The sequence below is a fragment of the Equus caballus genome, chromosome 18 (assembly GCF_041296265.1).
Source record: "Equus caballus isolate H_3958 breed thoroughbred chromosome 18, TB-T2T, whole genome shotgun sequence".
In the NCBI taxonomy this organism is placed as follows: Eukaryota; Metazoa; Chordata; class Mammalia; order Perissodactyla; family Equidae; genus Equus; species Equus caballus.
In genome coordinates this window covers 57,166,555-57,185,820 of record NC_091701.1, presented here as the reverse complement: position 1 = coordinate 57,185,820, position 19,266 = coordinate 57,166,555, and the positions used below count along the sequence as shown (strand labels likewise).

Genomic DNA, 19,266 nt, shown 5'->3' with positions numbered 1-19,266 from the left:
AAATTATATATTCAACACTTACTGAATGCCCACTATGTACAGGGCTATGTGATGTGGGAGTTGAAAAGATGAATAGAGAGCCCTTTCTATTTCTATGAAAAGCTCTTTAATAGCATTAGTTTTGGGGATTTAACAAGAGAAAATAAAAAACAACCCTTAATGGTCATCAGTCCCACTGAGGCTCCCCATGACATCAGAGCAGTCACTCAAAGGTAGCAAAAGGTTGAAGACTCAACATCCCAGTGAGCCAGGGAGCCAAAGGATACAGCCCCAAACCCAGGCAGTAAAATCAGGTGCCTTCTTGTAAAAAGACCCAGAAAACACCTAGCAGCAAATACACAAGAATCCTTAGGAGCAAATCAACAGAAATATTGTGTATGGAGGGGTAACGGTTAGGGTTTGGGGGAGAAGAGCAGAGAGGAGGGAAAAGAATGCTTATTTTTATTGGTTTAAAGTAGAATTTCCACAGTAAAGCCCAACAGTAAAATGCTGCCTTTAATACCAACACATGCAAGCTTTCATTTGATTTTAGAAAACTGGGTTTTATGTTTATGCTTCTTTTAATCCCCAATCGGGATTAATAATTTTGGTCATGTTTTACTATCTGCCAGATAGTATTTATACACTGAAGACAGCAAAGCCAGAATTAAGAACCCAAAGCGTCCATTGGACATGTGCTACATCCAATTTCCTCTCAGAAAATAAAAAAATTCATAAACAGTCATTGAGTAATAGTAAACACCAATGATGTACTGAATGCCAAGGGAGTTAGACAAAGTTGAATTTGAAAGAAATTTCTACTTGAACATTTATCCATTAACTGAAAAACTAAGAGTCAATTAAATTCTCTGTGGTCATTTTAGTTGTCATGTCTTTGATGTTACCACTTCTACCACGGTGATGACTCCCCAATATGACTGGTGACACTTGGTGAGTTTTTACTATGGGCCAGAGGAGCAGAGAATACTCGACACAACAACTCAAGAGTTTGGTCCTAATAGCATCCCCAGATTACAGTTAAGGAAATCATTTGGGCAAGTTACTTAACCTCTTTGTGCCTCGGTTTTCACATCTTTAAAATGGAGCTAATCATAGTACTAACCAATAGTATTGTTGTGAGGATTAAATGGGCTAATTCAAGTATTAAGTGCTTAACAATGCCTGACATGTAGTAAACTTCACATATTATTGTTGTATGTATATTTGCACCACTAATAGGACAAAAATTTTTACTAAGCCCTCTCCTACGTTCTTCGTGGGAGCAAAACATGCTTTAAAAGAACGCTGAAGGGCTGAACTGTTAGAGGCTATGTAACAAAGACCTTAAAATGTTCATATCCCTTAATCCTTAATCTGGCCATTCTAGGGAACAATCAGAGTTGTAAACAAAAGATATGTACAAAGGGCCATTCATCAGGTTATTTATAATGCCAAAAAGCCACCTAACTGTCCAACTAGAATTAAGTAAAACACAGAATGTGCATAAAATGGAACATTACGCACCCACTAAAAATTAAGTTTAGCTATAGAGACAGTAAAAAAGATCAATGGTTGCCAGGGACTGGGGGGAGGGAGGGATGACTAGGCCGAGCACAGAGGGTTTTGAGGGCAGTGAAGCTACTCTGCATGATACTATGATGGTGGACACATGCCATCACATACTTATCAAAACCCATGGAATGTACAGCACCAAAAGTGAACCCTAATGTCAGCTATGGTGTTTGGGTGATGACGATGTGTCAGTGTAGGTTCACTGACTGGAACAAATGTACCACTCGTGCTGGGTGTTCACACTGGAGGCTGCGCCTATTTGGGGGAAGTGGGTATGTGGGAAATCTCTGTACAATTTTGCTGTGAATCTAAAACTGCTTAAAAAAAATCTATTTAAAAAATTAAGTTTAGGAGAATAATAAATGACACAAGAAATATTCATGATACACTGTTGAATAAAAGAAAGCAATCTGTAAAGAATTGAAGGAATATATCCAAATGTTAAAATTTAGCTTCCAGAAACAGTCTTACAGGTGATTTTAAAATATTCTTTTCTGTGTTTGCAAATTTTTCTACAATGAACTTGTATCACTTTAAATACAGAAGAAATCTGTACAGCTTTCCTTTAAAATGTTACCCAGCTTTTAATTTAAAATTATTGGGAAAGGCATATACATCACATAGGAAAGAAGCAATCATGGACATGAGCTGACACTTCTGGTATCTCCATAAACCTGAAAAATCTTACCAATTACTAAAATCTTGTATCTTTGAGATATTATGCATTGATTAATTCCACAAATATTTATTGAGTACTCATCATGAACTAGGTCCTGAGAATACATCAGTAACCAAGCTAGACGTTGAAAACTGGGAGATGAACAACAACAGACAAACACACAAGGAAGGAGATGTTCTCAGATCGGGGTGCACTGGGCAGTGATGGACGTACTTCAGTGGAGTGGTAGGGAAGGCCTCTCTGACACTTGAGCTGACACAGGAAAGGCAAGGAAGAGCCCATGAGGCAAAGCAGGGAGAAGAGTGTTCTAAAGAAAGAAAAAGAAAAAGTGCCAAGGCTCTGAAGTGAGAACATCCGGGTTTATTTAAAGAACAGCAAGGAGGCCAGCATGGCTGGTCATCAGTGAAAGTTGGGTCTCAACAATTCTGCATCTAAAATGTCTTGAGGTCACTAAACAATTATTATCCAAAATTGGTTGAGTCCAGGCTTCAGACAGACTGGCTTCAAATCGAGCTTGATAACTTACTACGGACAGATTGTGAGCTGGTCACCTCCTCTCTGGACCATGGCTTCCCTCATCTGTAAAACGGAAGTACCCATATCTACTGCAAGAGCAGCTGCAAAGCTTTAAATGGGAGGATAATCATCTCAAAAGTTTAGGAGAATGCTTGGCAGACAAAAAATGCTAAAAGATTGATGGCTAGTCTTAAAAGTGCTCTTTAAGGAATTTACAAAAGAAAACCCAAAAAACTCCTAGAAATTTCACTACATTTGAATCTCACCAATATAAATAGAATATCTCCTACCTGACCTGATGCTTTTTCAGTTATGTGCCATGTCCCAGAAATTCTGCTCTATGTTCTTTTGTCAAGAAAAGCCAATGAATCCCCAACCAAATCCCTCTGGCCCCAAGGAGGATGAGGAGGGAATACTTTTCAGGGTCTTTCTTCAATCCTCATTCCCCTTGACTCTTCTGTCATATTTCTGATAGCCCACTTCTCTTCCTAGAAATTCTTTCCTCTCTTGACTCGGGGATATGATTCTCGGTCTTTCGCCTATTTATCTAACTGTTCCTTCTCTAATTCAGAATTCTCCTTTATTCTTCCCATCCCCTAAAAGTGTCATCAGTTTCTAAATTTTCATCCATGCCTGTCTTCCCCACAAAACCTCCGTAGCTGCTTCCCAGCCTCCAGACGTCCTCCCAGCACTACGTCACACTCTCGGTGTGACCCTTACCTCATTACAGTTCATATTATACCAAGTATGTCTTATCTCCCCTGTTGGATGGGCAGGTTCTTGAGCGCAGGATTGACAGCTTAATCATCTTTACTTCTCCCTTAAGACCTAACAAAATCTCTTGAACACAATCATTGTTATAAGCAACTAAATGGGTAAGCATATAAAATACTTTAAACAGATTACTAACATTAAAACAGAGCCTTGCAAATACTGTTGACAATTTTCTTATCTCGCCCAAATTAGCTTTCCACTTGTAACAAGGCATAAGGGACACTATGGCTGTATTTATATTTACATAATAAATTTTCCAATTAATGAATACTAATATACCTAATTTTCAATTAACATGCCAAAAATAATAACATCTAGTACTTATCTAGGACTTATTATGTGCCTGTTCTAAGAAATGTCTCTGCATTAACTCACTCTATCCTCCCGATAACCCTATGTGTTAGGTACCAGTTTTATATTTCCCTTTACGAATGAGGTAACTAAGGCAGAAAAGGGTTAAATCACTTATTCAAGGTCACACAACTGGACAAAGTGAAGCCAGGATTTGAACTCAGGCAGCCTTGGCCCCAGTCTGTGCTTGTAATCCTAAACCTTACCTAAATAGCCATTTACTATAAAAATCTAATTTAACATCAGCATTTTTGAACTCATTTAGAACTTTCTATAAAAGAGTGTTATTCATAAGTAATATGCTTTTTCTGTAACATAAACAAATACATCTGTGTTAACTACAGCGAAATTCTGGCTAAAGTACACATATACAATCTACTAATACATATTTCATAATGTCAATTTTGCATTAAATATCACAATATTTTGTTACCTTATCCTACTTCTGAATGCTAAAAGGCGCTAATCTGTCTAACACAAAATCTTCTTGACTAACTACCCTAGGAAATTTTTATTTCCATATAGATTTTTCTGTATTCTATATAAATTTTTAAATTAAAAAAACTAAGAGTTTTCATAATATATAACATAAATCACACTAATGCTACTTAACACTAGGTGTCATAGAGGACAACGACAATGATGTTATAATCTTGTTGAAAATATACAATGTTAGGTTTTCAAAGGCTATATTTAGCCTTAATTAATTTCTTACCACTGGAAAATAATCTCTCCTATTACAAAGTCTGCTTAATTCTCAGATATTGTTATACTTAAAGCTTTTAAGTTAATACACTCAAATAGAGTGATGGAGAATTCTACTATTAAAATGCAAAGTGAACTTTTAATCAACAAGAGTCTTAAAACGTGATTAGCCACTTCTGGTAGGCCTGGTTCCTCAGCAGCTAATTTTTAAAGAAAATTTGTTTCAGTCTTTGCCCGACTAAAAGTAAAAACATCCAAGAGTGCTCAAAAGTAAAATCCAATTGACTTTAACTATAAAAGTAACCTGCTGAACCAGGCATCTTTTCTGCCCTTTTTAAGAGTGTAAAATCTAATGTACGTACTTTAGACTCCACCAGGCTCATTCCCTGAGTCCTTGCACTTGCTGTTCCCTCTAGCAGGTAAGGATCTGCACCCTGATTTTTTCACAACCTGCCCCTTCCCATTATTCAGGCTCAGCTCAAATGTCTCTGCCTCGTAATGCCTTGCTTGGCCAGTCCACCCAAAGAAGCCCACCACTATGGGCTGAACTGTGTCCCCTCCCAAAAGATATGTTGAAGTCCTAACCCCCAACACCTCAGATGTGACCTCAATTGGAAACAGGGTTGTTGCAAGGTAGTTACAATGAGGTCATACTGGTGTAGGGTCGGCCCTTAATCCATTATGACCAGTGTCGTTATAGGAAGAGGAGACGCACAGCACAGACACAGGGAAGAAGGCCAAGTGAAGAAGGAGGCAGATGCTACCACAAGCCAAGGAAGTCCTGGGGCTGCCAGCAGATGGAAGAGGCGAAGAAGGCTCCATCTTGCTTCTGGACTTCTAGCCTCCAGCACTGTGAGACAACACATTTTGATTGTTTTAAGCCACCCAGTTCACGGTACTTTGTTATGGCAGCCCCATGAAACTAATACACCCACCAACAACAACTGCTTTTGCCCCATCATTCATTTTTATTGTCCTCATAGTTCTTAACGGTATCTAAAACAGCAAGGTACTTTTACTGATTGTCTTCCTTCATTAGAATGTCAGTTCCATGAGAGCAGAGGCCTTTTCTGACTTCAAAGCACAGAGCCTGGCACATAGCAGATACCCAAGAAATATTCTGTCAAATAAATTAATGATCCTGAGAAAGATGATAGGATTAAACGAATGTCAGAATGATAATTCATTTCCAATATTCGAAGTAACTATAACCCCTCCCATAACCTAATAACAAAGTAATACCAGATTTACCCAGCACTGAGTGAGACTTTGTACCATCTTAATCTGGAAAATGAACCTCTGAGCTAAAGAAAAGCAGCTTCAGTAAAATGAGAGGCAAGAAGCATTCCTTACTCAGTACTTCAAAGATGTGGCTGAAACAAAATTAAATTTTGAACCAATGTTTCTTATGTGTCAGGAGAGAAGGCTCATCTCATGGAAGGAGCAGCATGCACAGGTGTCAGAAGCCTGACAGCTAATGGAAGTTCTGAGAAAGCAAAAGATCTTCAAGAAAAAAAAGTCAGCTAAGAGTCAAAGGAGAAAAATTCTGGGATTATTTGGCAAAGAAGCAATTAGTGCTGCCCACAGCCAAAGTCATCTGCATTACAGGCGTGAGCAATAATGGACGTTCTTAGTCTTGAGTCACTGCATCTCTTTAGTGGGCCCTCTGTTGTTGGGGTTTCCATGTGCAATTCTTTTTTTTTTTTTTTTTTAAAGATTTTATTTTTTCCTTTTTCTCCCCAAAGCCCCCGGTACATAGTTGTATATTCTTCGTTGTGTGTCCATCTAGTTGTGGCATGTGGGACGCTGCCTCAGCGTGGTTTGATGAGCAGTGTCATATCTGCGCCCAGGATTCGAACCAACGAAACACTGGGCCGCCTGCAGCGGAGCGCGCGAACTTAACCGCTCGGCCACGGGGCCAGCCCCCCATGTGCAATTCTTTAAAGTGAAGTATATCAAACATTCTAGAGAGATTTCCATTTTTAAGAAAAGGTCTGGGGCTGACCCGGTGGAGCAGCAGTTAAGTGCACACGTTCTGCTTTCTCAGCCCAGGGTTCACCAGTTCGGATCCCAGGTGGAGACATGGCACCGCTTGGCAAGCCATGCTGTGGCAGGCGTCCCACGTATAAAGTAGAGGAAGATGGGCACGGATGTTAGCTCAGGGCCAGTCTTCCTCAGAAAAAGAGGAGGATTGGCAGCAGATAGCTCAGGGCTAATCTTCCTCCAAAAAAAAAAAAGGAAAAGGTCTAAATCTAGAGGGGGAAAGTTCATGTTTAATGGGGGTAAGCGTCACTTGTGGGACAGAAAAATGAAGTGCCACAGTGCAGGGAAGTACACTCTGAGGGAAGCAACCAAATGTCCAACAGAGAGGACACCTAAGGAGCTTTAAAGACAGAAAGGAAGAGTAAGGAGGCGTGGCCCTAAAAAAGGAGCCCCCCTCTGCTTGGGAAGGCAACACATACAAGGACGCAACCAAAGGAAGATGCACAGTGGAACAGGGGAACAAGAAGCAGCGCGGAGTTGTAGGGGACAGTGACTGCCATGGGGTTTCACGAATGATGAGGTGCAAGGGGGCCAGTAGGAAGTACCGGGAGAGAGAGACATGGGTGTGGAAAGGACAATGGCCAGGCAATGGGGGCAGAGAGGGGGCAAAAAGCCTCGGCTGGGTGGGAGAGGGAAGGGCAGCACGGGCAGAAGCAGCCAGAGATGGGTGGACCTTCGTGACTAATGCCTGCTTTACCACAAATTGGTCAAAAATTGAGATTTTCCACTTAGACTTTCCACATGTAATAAATTAATTTTCAAAGAACCATACTGTTGACCATTAAAAAAAAAACTACTGAATGTAATAAAACTGTAATTGGTATTTGATTATTTGATTTCCAAGTCACTTCTGAATTTATAGCTCCACAAGGCAGGTTTGCGTTAAATCAGTTATCTCTGGACAAGTCAACAGAAAAACGCAGTTATTTTGGTTTTCTGGTTATTTGGATTCTAGGTAAATGGGAATTTAATGTAATGATTAATAACTGTACCTCCTCTCTACAGAGGACTTAATAGTTCTCTAAGTGTTCTCACATATTAATGGGAAATGTGATCATTCCAACAACCACCATTTTACCCTCATTTATCTGATGAGGCTCCCAGAGGTTACTGGCCTAGGATCGGGTGCTTAACAAATGGAGAAACCGGGAAGAGAACTTGAATATCCATGAAACCTACTCCAGGGCTCTTCCTGTCAAATATAAACTGCCCCTCCAAAAAGAGTGTATTGTGATAAACAGCACTACAAGATTGCAGGCTATTTTCAAAGAAGCATGTACAGAAAAAAAAAAAAAAGAAGTTGAATGTGTGGCAAGGAAAAGAAACAGTTTAGCACAATTCCATGTTCACATGTATTTAATATATGCTACAGAGTCTCTTAAAGAAATGTAGTTAAATGTTCATTCATGTCAGCTTAAACCTGCTCCCAAAATTCCATTAGGAATTAGATACAGTAGTTAAGGATCAAATGCATCCTGAAATTTCAAGAGCCCTGGAAAGTCAGGGAAAGGATCTTCCAGACACTGCCACACATCCTCCCCAAGACATTCCAGTGCCTCCTCTCCTGTGAGACAGAGCATCTCTGACCTTTCTCCACCCACCACTATCATTCTCTACTCTTCAAATCACCCGACTTTGACACCAAAAGCTTCTCGTGGCATGCCACTACGAGGCTGCTGCCTATTTCTCCTAGTTTCCAAATAAACTTTTTTGAAAAGGAACATAGCCACTAAAATACCAGAACTTCCACAGAGAAAAGGAGTGCATATTATTTACTCGATTCATTTATTGGGATACATATTTAATCCTAACTTCACATCTATAGGTTAAAGGAGACTGATGTAGTATTTTCCCCTTGTACAATTTGTCAGTGTCATTTCTGGTTTAAAATGAAGGGCTCTGTCTATTAACTTTGAATAAATATGTATTAGTGATGATAATTAATTATTTTTATTTCCTTTTAGGAAAATTATTTTGCAGCATCACATCTCTGTCACCAAGCTTTTCCTTTTCTTCCACATAAGTCATAATTATTCATATTATTGCTTATTAAATTCATATCAGCACATAATTTCTCTTCCCAAAGCTATGACCCATAAACATTCAGTTGCTACTTCGGCTTCCTCCTTCTAACTATTCTTTACCTTAATATTTGATACCCCTTTGTGGGATCTAGGAGGGCAAAGCACAACAAAACAATCACTCTTATGAAAGCATGTGTTTAAGAGTAGAAACCATAAATGGTTTTGGAAGTAATTATAAAAATATATTCCAGGGAGTGGATATTTCACGAGATGAAAGGGATCATCTTATCTATGACACAGGCAGGTGGAAGAGATCAGAGAGTCTCAGAACAGGCTCTCAAAACCAAGGGCTCTTTTAAAAAATGCAGATTCCTAGACCCCATACCAAACCTCAGGGGTAGCAGAGGAACTCAAGCCTGTGACTCATAAATAACATTTTTCTCTATTTTGCCACTGTGAGCTGCGTCTGATGGAATTGGAGTAGCAACTAATAGCATCTCCATTTCTGTGCTTTCCCAGCCTCAGGCTTCTGCCACCACCTTCTTCAATGTCTGTTCTCCCTGAAATCTCATCCGCACCCTGGTCCTAATCAGTGTCCCTCCGGTCTCCCTCCCAGTAAGACCAGACAGCTGGGGACGTAGTGGCAAGGGCAGGGCAACTGCACAGAACCAATCAACTTTGTCCCAAAGGGCAACCTCTTCCAGTTTCCCTCCTCTGAACTTTAGCCTGTCAGAACAGTAGCGAGGGTGAGTCATTATGGCAACTACCATGTTCTTATATCAACACAGAATGGGCCCCAACCTTACAAAGGATTGCTACTGGTTACAACTTCTACTCAACATTCTTGATTAGTACAAGTGATCCCCAAGAAATCTAAAAATTATCTTGGTTTGAATAGATAATACGTTCACATATTCAAAAATTCAAATGGTAGTAAAGCGTGTTACTAAGTATACTAAATAGGTGTCCTTCCCATCCCCACCCCAACCACCCAGTTCTCTTCCCCAGAAGCAATCACTGTTACCAGTTTCTTGCGTCACTTTCCAGAGACAGTGTACAGTTACTGGCATAAACACATATTTATAATCTCATATTTAACACCAATGGCCATATCCTACTCTACACCTTGATTTGTTCCCTTACTATATCTTACAGATCATTCCACATCAGCAAACATAGAATGATCTCGTTCTTTTTAACAGCTACCCACTTTTGGCTCTGCTCCTTATTTAACCAATCCTATATTGACAGATATTTAGCTCTCTAAATCTTTTTTCACTACAGACAATGCTGCAATGGAAGTCTGCACAAATTCATTCTGCAATGTACAAGTATATCTGTAGAAAAATTTCTTAGATTTCCTAGGTGAATTTTTAATTTTGGCAATATTGCAAATTGCTGTACCATTCTGTACCCCTATCAATGTATGAGCCTGTCAGTTTCCTCAAAGCCTTGCCACCATAATGTATTAACAAACGTCAAGATCTTTGGCAATTTAATAGGCTAAACAGATTAAAATTGCATTTCTCTTATAATAAATTGAACATAATTTCATCTTTGTAAGTGTCATTTGTAATTCCTTTTCTGTGAACTGTTTGTTCATCTTCTGTGCCCCTTTTTCTATTAGATTAACAGTCATTTTTCTTATTGATACACAGGCGCTCCTTGGGTATTAAGGAGTTACCCCTTGTCTATTGACACATGTTATAAATAGTTTCTTCCAGGTGTGGTGACATTTATCTTCTGCCTGTGACACATACTATCTCTTCTTAAATGGAGTTTAATGTATCAATCTTTTATCTCATGCCTTCTGTATTCTTCAAGATGTTTAAAGGCCTTCTCTGTTTTTTTTTTAAGTGTAGAGACAGCCATCTTCCATAATATCTGATCTCCATAAGCCTTCGGATTCACACTTTTATTTCCTCTGTTGGCACTTTCTGAAATGAGACTAGAAGACAAGCTAAGATGTGATATCCATCTATTTCCCTTCCTGACCTTCCTATTCCTTTTTCCAGAGTTCTGGTGGATTTTGCTCTCTGCTTCTCCCTCGCTTTCTTCGTGGAGTTTCACACGAGCCCTACATTTGCTGGCCTAACTTGGAGATCACATTCTTTTTCTAGTTTTTGCTTCAATTTAAAGTTTATTGAGATCAAAAAGAATTTCATTAATGTCTTTTCATAATCAACATGCCATTCAAACTGTGCTACTTTTTCTATTCTAAGGAAACTATACAACAAAAACTGTTCAGATTGTTGCCTGATGGGGTGAGAATATGCAAAAGCTTGTCTAGCTGCTACAGATAAACAGAAACCAAAAATGCTATCTTAATTTAAAATCAAATCAGACTTCAACTTTATCTCCAGAAATGACATGTGAAAATTTTTTTTAATTTTAATGTTCTTTTAGATACCTTATTCTTCAAACTTTGGTAGTTAATAACAGTTTGTTACTTGAGGCAACATTGTATTATGTATAAAAAACATTAAGGTAACAAGGTAACTTCTTCAAATTTATGATAAAAGTTAAGCACTGGTTTAGGAGATGTGAAATAAAGCTACTGCTGGAAATTGAGGCCAGGTTTATTTTAGGTTTGACTTTTGAAAAAAAAGATTCTAAAAATACACTGCTGTTGTTCTCCCTTCAACTTCTACACTCTTTTCAAAAGGTGGATAGGTCTGTCTCAAGAGCTACAGTGAGAATTGCCTAGATAAGATGCAAGATAAAGAAGTAAAAGTTAATGTTCTATTCCTGATTCAATTCCCTTCACACTTTGGTTTTCTCTCACATTAGCACATGGAAAGAGAATGACAAAGGAAAAGAGATAGAATAGTATCTAGCACAAGATAATTTAATTTTTCTCTATCCTTTCCCGTCCATTGAGTTAAAGACAAAGCTATGGGTATCAAAATAGCAAACACCAAAAAATGTTAAATAATGATATTTGTAGTGTTTATTCCTCTCATCACACCCTTGAAAACAAAGCCTTTTCTCCAAAAACCTAAGACGAATTCTAAAATATATGTATGATTTCACTTTCTACAGCAGCCATTCAAGGAAAATGATAGAAAGGAAGCGTAAAATCCCACTCTAGATGTTGCTATTGGTTCATTTTCTCATTGGCCTACCCATAACTTACGGAAGAACTTTATTTGCTATTACCTCCGACCGAAGTAAATTATTTGGCACATTACCTCCTAGCTATATTTGCACATAGGGCTAGTGCCTCACTGGTCAAATGTCTGGGCCTCAGTTTTCCCACTTGGAAAATGGGAGAGATCAGCCTAGAAGATTTTTTTTCTAAGACTGGCACCTGAGCTAACATCTGTTGCCAATCTTCTCTTTCTTTTCTTCTTCTTCTTCTCCCCAAGGCCCCCCAGTACATAGTTGTATATTCTAGTTGTGAGTGCCTCTGGCTCTGCTATGTGGGACGCCACCTCAGCATGGCCTCATGAGTGGTGCCATGTCCACACCCAGGATCCAAACCAGTGAAAACCCTGGGCCACCAAAGCAAAGCACATGAACTTAACCACTCGGCCACGGGGCTGGCTCCTAGAAGATTTTTTAAACCCCTTTCAGCCCTAACATCTTATGAATATAATATAAGGGTGATTCAAGCATCAGCACATCAAGCAAATGTGAGTACTTTCAGTGTCTGGGTATATTCTTCACATATTTTATAAATTGACATATAGGTTTCCTTGAACAGAAAAACATAATTCATCATCTCTAAAGAAGAAGGTAGTTTTTGTGTATTAATCATGAATTCTTTGTACTCAGTCTCATAACACTGCTGAAACATATTCAAATGACAATCTGCCAACATTTTACTTAAATGTTTTTTGCTTGTTTGAACTTAGGCTTACTTACTTAAACTTAGTTACCTATTTAATTATAACAACTTAAGTTTAAGAGTTAAGTTACATACTTAACGCTCTCTCTAACCCAGTCATCTCTTAGATAGTCCTGGATAGCAGGCTATGTGGGTGGCCTTCTTTCTAGCTCTGCCTTTTGTCAGCTTTCCATATAGATTTTTTGAGACACTGGCCCTATCAGATGAAATTTCCTCACACGGGTAGTTTTTACTTTCAAGTAATCTGCCAAACCACTATCAGAAAGAGTCATTGGACTTTTCTTCTTCCAGAATTCACCACCTTATTAACATAATACTTATAATTTACATATATTTAACATTTACATTTAAAAACTACACTCACACGCAAAGTAAATGAACACAAACTCACAAGAGAATGGGTTCATATAACCCACCAGAAACTTCACCTAGAGACCATCATGACTCAATATACTCAATTCCCTGTAATAACCCAAGTCAGATCTTTTAATAACCATTCATCTTTGTCTATTTTCTATTTTTCCCTTTAAAAATCAATTCAACACTGTCATATTCCATTGCTAACAAATCTGAATTCACCCATCCCTTCCCTGACCTCTGTCTTTCTCCTATTTGATAACACTTAAGTGTCTTCATGACAAAAGGAGATACCACGAGTAAGTCTTCTTTAAACGCCTTCTGCTTTTAAAAAGCCAATAAAATAGAACTACATTTAAAGTAACTGTTCTTTGCAAAGGCTGCATTTTTTTCCCACAGCGCTCTCAACTCAAGGAGGTCTAAACATAAATCTGGAAAAAGTTTAGGGAACAAAAGAAAAAATAGATACTTCATGCAAATTCTAAAACCCAAGCCAGATCCACCCCACACACATGCATACATATTCAATGGGGATTTGTTTTTAGTAGATTCTGTTCTGGGTAGACCCTTGAGGGCAGACATGCTTATGACCCAGGGCCTAATATGATGTCTGGCACACGCTAGGTGTCCAATAATCGCTGGCTGAATGAAGAAGAAAGGCACTCAATGTGCCCATGCCACCTCCACACAACACCCACAGACACCAGTCACCTCTCTGTAAAGTGATCAGCCAGGAGTTTGGTAATCGAATGGATGGATCCAGAACTGCCTCCAAAGTCCATGAAAACTCAAAACCAGGCTAGAACGGCAGACCACCAATTTCAGTAACCAAGATGTACATTAGTCAGTTATCCCTAAAACTAATTTTAGTTCTTTCTCCTGACCAAAGCTACTAAGTTCACTCCGTATTTCACATCATTAAATACTTATATCTATTTAGGGGAAGTGAGGAACGTGTAGCTGAAGTGAGGGATGGGGATGGTCATCCCTGAGTAATAGAGGCTTATCCAGAGAGTCCTTTATTCTCTTATGAACTTTTTTGATAACTTCTAATTTTATTGGTAAGCAACAAGATTTTTTCACTGGGACGTCTGTCTTTTTTTTTTTTTTTTTTTGGTATTAAACATGTTGCCACATTTCCATTCAACTGCTGTTGGAACTATCAGCAAGATGTTCTCCAAACCACTGTGCCAGGGAAAGGCAATTGAGGACTACAGTCTCTTGAAGAAAACTATAGAGCCAACAATTATTATATCAGCTGATGCCAAATCAGTGAGAAAATAAACTCACAGGATGAAAAGATGTCAAGAAATATAAGTCAGAAAAAGAATTGTAGAATATGAGAAAATGCTGAAAACCTATCACAATATTTACAAATTAAATAGCCTGCTAAATGATATTCAAAATGACACCATATATTATCCCAGAATAGCCTTAGAAATACCAAGCCTTATCCTTGTACCCATAGGGGTGCATCCGCAGCTGTTTATTATTATAATAATGAGAACTTAAAGGGTTGGAAACCCTTTATATTTTTCAAGAGGGAATATGTCAGAGAATATAAATGCACGTGCCACTACCTTGCAACATCCGATGAGAAATGGTATGAAAGCAAACATCACCCTTAAAGGTTCCAGTCCCTCAGTCATATCCTATTCCCCACACCCATGTGAAGTGGCTGTTGGTATCTTCATTTTAGACGTGCAGTAATTAAGGATCGGAGTTATTCTTCCCCAAATCACACACAACTAGTAAACTGTCAAGTGGGCTTTGACTCCAACCCTTCTGACTTTGACCCTGGCACATTCTCAACTCCATGAACCCTACCTCACCATCAATGCCAAAACATCTTCTTCGCACCTTAACCCAGAAATTATTTACCTCATTTACATCAGTAAATAATAAATAATACAAATGAATTTTATGTAACCTTCTCTCTCACATACTCTTCCACACTCACCTGGATACGTCATTAGAGGATCACATTCTTCCATGGGCGTATCCTAACTGCCCACCAGCTCCACACCCAGGTTCTCAAACGTGAGCTTATATATCGACTGCCCCACACTTGACATGTCTACATCACACTAAAAGCTCCTGCCGCAACTTCTCCTTTTCTTTTAATTATAATCAAACATCCTTGACTCCTTCCCCCTCTCCTTATCCAGGGTCATAAGCCTTGGATTTTTCTCCCAGTTTCTTCTTAAATCTGTTCTTTCCTTTTGGTTTTCTCCAAATAGAGAACTCTCATCCCAGTCAGCCGCCTCCGAACTAGGGGCCCTCCCTTGGACCCCTCTCCCCACCCCTAAAAGCCCCAAATCCATCAGTTCCCTAGATTTGTTATAAATCCTTAGAGTGGTTCACTGTTGGAAAATTTCACATGGCTTCCTCCACTTCTGTTCATACCATTTCCTGTCCAAGATGGCCCTCTTCTCAGCCAGGCCACTTCCTGCTCATCCTTCCTGCAAGTCTCTACCAGGAGCCCTTGGTAACTCAAGCCCACACACAGGGACTGCCTCCTCATCTCTCAACTGGCACCTCGTGGGTCTTTTGGAACAACAGCCTGTTCTGCCTTGTGATGACTCTGTGTTGTCCTCATTTTCTTTTGTCTTAGAAGTTTAAAATTATCAGTGATCCCTGCATGACTTTCTTTTTTCCAATATAATGATCACCTAAGAAATTACCACCAAACCCAAGAACTAGATCATTACCAATAACCTATACCCATCTAAGTGTTCCTCCCCATGCCATCCCCCTGGTCCTCCCAAAAGATGACTGCCATCCTAAGTTTTAAGTTCATCATTCTCTTGCTTTTTAAAAAAACACGTGTATTTCAACATACACACACACACACACATATATATATACTATCTATATATATAATCTATATATGCATATATGCTTGTTTGTATTCGATGATTTTTGTTTGCTTGTTTCCCTGGCTTGTGTAAATTAGCACAACAACTTTGGAAAATGATTTGACAATATCTAGTAAGTTGAATGTTCATACACCCTACAAATCAACAATTCTATACCTTAGTATTTACCAAGAGAAAAACTTGCACTTGTGTCCCAGGAAACGTGAATGATCAAAGCGGCACTCTGCAATTTTTTTTTAAGTGAAAAAAATTAAAGGCCATTGCAGGAGAACATTGTGTTAGGGACACATAATGGAATACTGTACATCAGTGAAAGTGAAACTACAGCTACATATGAAGTGGATGAATCTTAGTGACATCATGCTGAGTAGGAAAAAAAAGCCCCAGAAGTCAACAGATAGTACGACACCTTCTTTTGCAAAATTATAAACAGACCAAAGAATTATAATTATTAGTTAACCTTTGCAGTAAAAAAAAAAAAAAAAAAAAAAAATCTCTCTTTTGAAAGTTCATGCCTTATCCTCCCAAAGTAGACTACAAACTCTTAAGGGCAGGGACATCTTTTTATTCTTATTTGTATTTCGCATGTGCCTAGACCAGTGTCTTGAACAGATGGGGGCTCAATAAGTAATTATCCATTGAATGATTACTGCCTGCTACCTAACCAAGGCATTTTAATAAAATCTAAATCTCCCTAGTCTAACAGTTTCATGAATAAAGTCACATAAAACTTTTACCTACTTATGCATTAACCTAGTTCTATTTCTGCAGTGGTACTACAGACCTTCAGCCACAAACACTTTATCTTGGATGTTCTTTACCATTCTTTTTGGAGTAAAGTTACCATAAGGTTAAAGCAATCTAGACACAAGAAAACTTCTACTAGGCAATCCTGCAAAAGTCCAATAGAATCACATTCAACTATAACCAAGAGACATCTGATAAACCATCATAACTTGAAACTGAGATATCCCAAAAGGAATCCATCCACTGAATGTATAATTGAGTTATCACCATCAAAACTGAAAATATGAGCAAAACCAGGATTTTTAGGCTATCTAAAAGCCAAGATTTTAATTTGAAAATATTTTGCTTCTATTTTGAAGAAAAAAATTATTTTTAGGGGGAAACACATGAAATCCAGGGGTAAAAGAATAATAGGACTAATATTCCACCAATCAAGGCCTTCCTTATAACCCAATGAGGGCTACGCATATTCTCTGTAGGTGATCATAGCCAGTTATACCGCAGCTTCCCTTCGACCTTGGGAACTCTGAGTTAGTGTGAGGTCTTCTGTTTCATTTATTATTAGTCTTTGTATCTGCAATGCTGTAGCATTCGATAGGAATATCAACATTGTTAGCTTGCAGTTCCTAAAACTGCAAAAATGCTTCCAAAAAACAAAGGGGGGAGAGAAAAAAAATAAAACCAGGAGGAGAACAAAGTTAATGACATTAAGATGGGATATTTTTAAATTTTACCTTTGAAGAAAGAACAAATTTATTAATCAGCTCTGCGATATTCCAGTATCCATCAGCATGCAATTTTTAAATTTAAGAAAAGATGTTCAAGAAAAATTATTCTATTTGCAAGAAAATCACAACTGAATATAATATACAATTTGCTAAAGCTAGTCCAGTGATTTTAAAACGCAAATTTTTATAGGGAAAAAGCCTGTAAGACTTTACATCTGGGAGAAAGAAATAATCTGGCAACCCCGTGGGTTCACTTAGTTTCCTGTCATTTGCTTCATGTCCATTATGTAATGCTTTCCCCAGCTTTAGGTCTCTATGTTTAGGTTACCGTTCAGGTATATCACAGAATGGCCGCAAAATCAGTATCTGGTCATAACTTTCAAAAGCCGCTTAAATGGTGTCACGCAGATGCGTCTATATAGAGTAGAGGCTTAAAAAAATCTGCTGGTGTCATTACTTCTTCCCGGCTTCCTCCCCAGGTCTCCCATCCCCTCCTCCCCCAGCATCCCCGGCGACACGATCTGCGGGCAGCTCCCGGCTTGATGCAGGGGAAGCACGTCTTGACTGCAATGCAAACCCTGTCCCGATCCGAACCAAGCAAGGCAGACTCGGCCCGGGCCGCGGGTGTGGACGAAGGCTGCAGGAAGGCTGCTGCAGGGGCGCCAGCAGTGAGTGGGCAGGGGTGCCCCGCGAGGGCAGTCCGCAGTGCACGCGCACAATAAACCCAATGCACAACTTCCCCAGCCGCTCCTCTCGGCTTCCCGGATTCCCTGAAAGGTGCGGCGTAGGCGTGAGCTGGAGCCGGCGCGGGCGCTTTCTCCCGCGCCGGGTCGGTTCTCCGCTGACAATTACATCAGTCCCTCTGCCTGCCCCGGCGTCAATCCCCAGCAGCCTGGGGGAGCCCGGGCGCCGGAGTTCCCCGACAACGAGGGGGAAGGGGGGGCGGCGAGCCGGGACCGTGACCCAGACGCCCCCTCCCACCTCGGCTGCCGGGCTGAACTGGCACCGCCGCCCCCGCCTCCGGGCCGCCCGAGGTCTCCGGCCAGGGGAGCCCCGGGAAGGCTGCGATGCCTCGGGGACCCAAAGCCAGCTGCCCACCCGCGCGTCCCTCAGGGTCCTCGGCCCCTGGACGCGCACAATGCCCCGGGGCCGCGGATCGGGCACCGTCGTGGCGGCTCCAAGGGTCCCCTCTGCAGCTAGCACTCCTACCTGGAAGGCGAGCGGCGGCAGCGGCGGGAGGCGGACACGGCCGGGCGGGCGCGAGGGCTGGCCGGGGAGCGAGGCGCGGACGCCGCCTGCGCCGGGCCGCGGTCTCCAGCACCGACAGCGGCGGCGGGGCTGCGCCTCCAGTGGGCCGCCGCGCCGCAGCCCCTCCTCTCCCACGGGCGGGGCGCGCTGGCGGGGCGGCGCTCCGGGCTCCCCGCCCCCGGCTCCCGCTAGCTTGCCGCGCGCAAGGGGAAGCGCGGGCGGGAGTGGAGCCGCGGGCGGCAGGCGCGCCCGCCCAGCTGGGCACCCCTTCCCGCGCCGCCGGGGGAGCAGGCGACGCGGGTGTCCCCCTGCCTGGGCTCACCCCGGCCCGGCCCGCGTGGGCACCGCGGGAGGCCAGAGATCACCGCTGTGGAGCCCCACCCCGGGCATCCCCGGGCCTGAGCGCCATAGAAGCGACCCCGCCCGCCCAGGCCGGCGGAGGTGGGCCGGCCCCGGTTCGCAAAGGATGGCCCCAAAGGGCCCCAGCGCTCGGGGCCTGGAGCGCCTCCTCTCCGAGCAGCGTGGGAGAGAGGATTCGGAAGGGCACAGCAGCCTGGCGGCCTCCCCGGAGGCGCGGGCGAGCCGCTGTCTCAGGCCGTGCTTCAGGCTGGTCGGTGGAGCCACAGCACTGAGTGTGCCTGCTCCCCGCTGGGCCGGACCCTCCGGAGCAAAAACTTCCCAGGCCCGGGGAAACTCGGGTTCCTCGAAAGAAAGAATCGGTGGCTTAAAGCGCCACCTTACTATGACCCTTCCCGCCCCCTTAAACTCTTCCACTCTGAAACGGTTCCCAGCCTATGCCCGAGGGCAGCTTAAT

The 19,266-nt window shown here is 41.4% G+C and overlaps 1 protein-coding gene across 41 annotated transcripts in view; it reads right to left on the bottom strand.

Moving 5' to 3' along the window:
• The window catches only part of OSBPL6 (oxysterol binding protein like 6), a 198,719-nt gene extending 180,118 nt beyond the window's left edge, over window positions 1-18,601 (bottom strand). For 21 of the 41 annotated variants that reach the window (XM_070241305.1, XM_070241298.1, XM_070241302.1 and 18 more), the window contains exon 1: window positions 18,414-18,585. The gene's annotated coding sequence lies outside the window, so the exon portion shown is untranslated. Of the gene's footprint in view, window positions 1-18,413 lie in introns of all 41 variants that reach the window. The other 20 variants (XM_070241294.1, XM_014732550.3, XM_070241306.1 and 17 more) reach the window with 6 other exon arrangements.
• Between the last annotated feature and the right edge of the window lie 665 nt (window positions 18,602-19,266).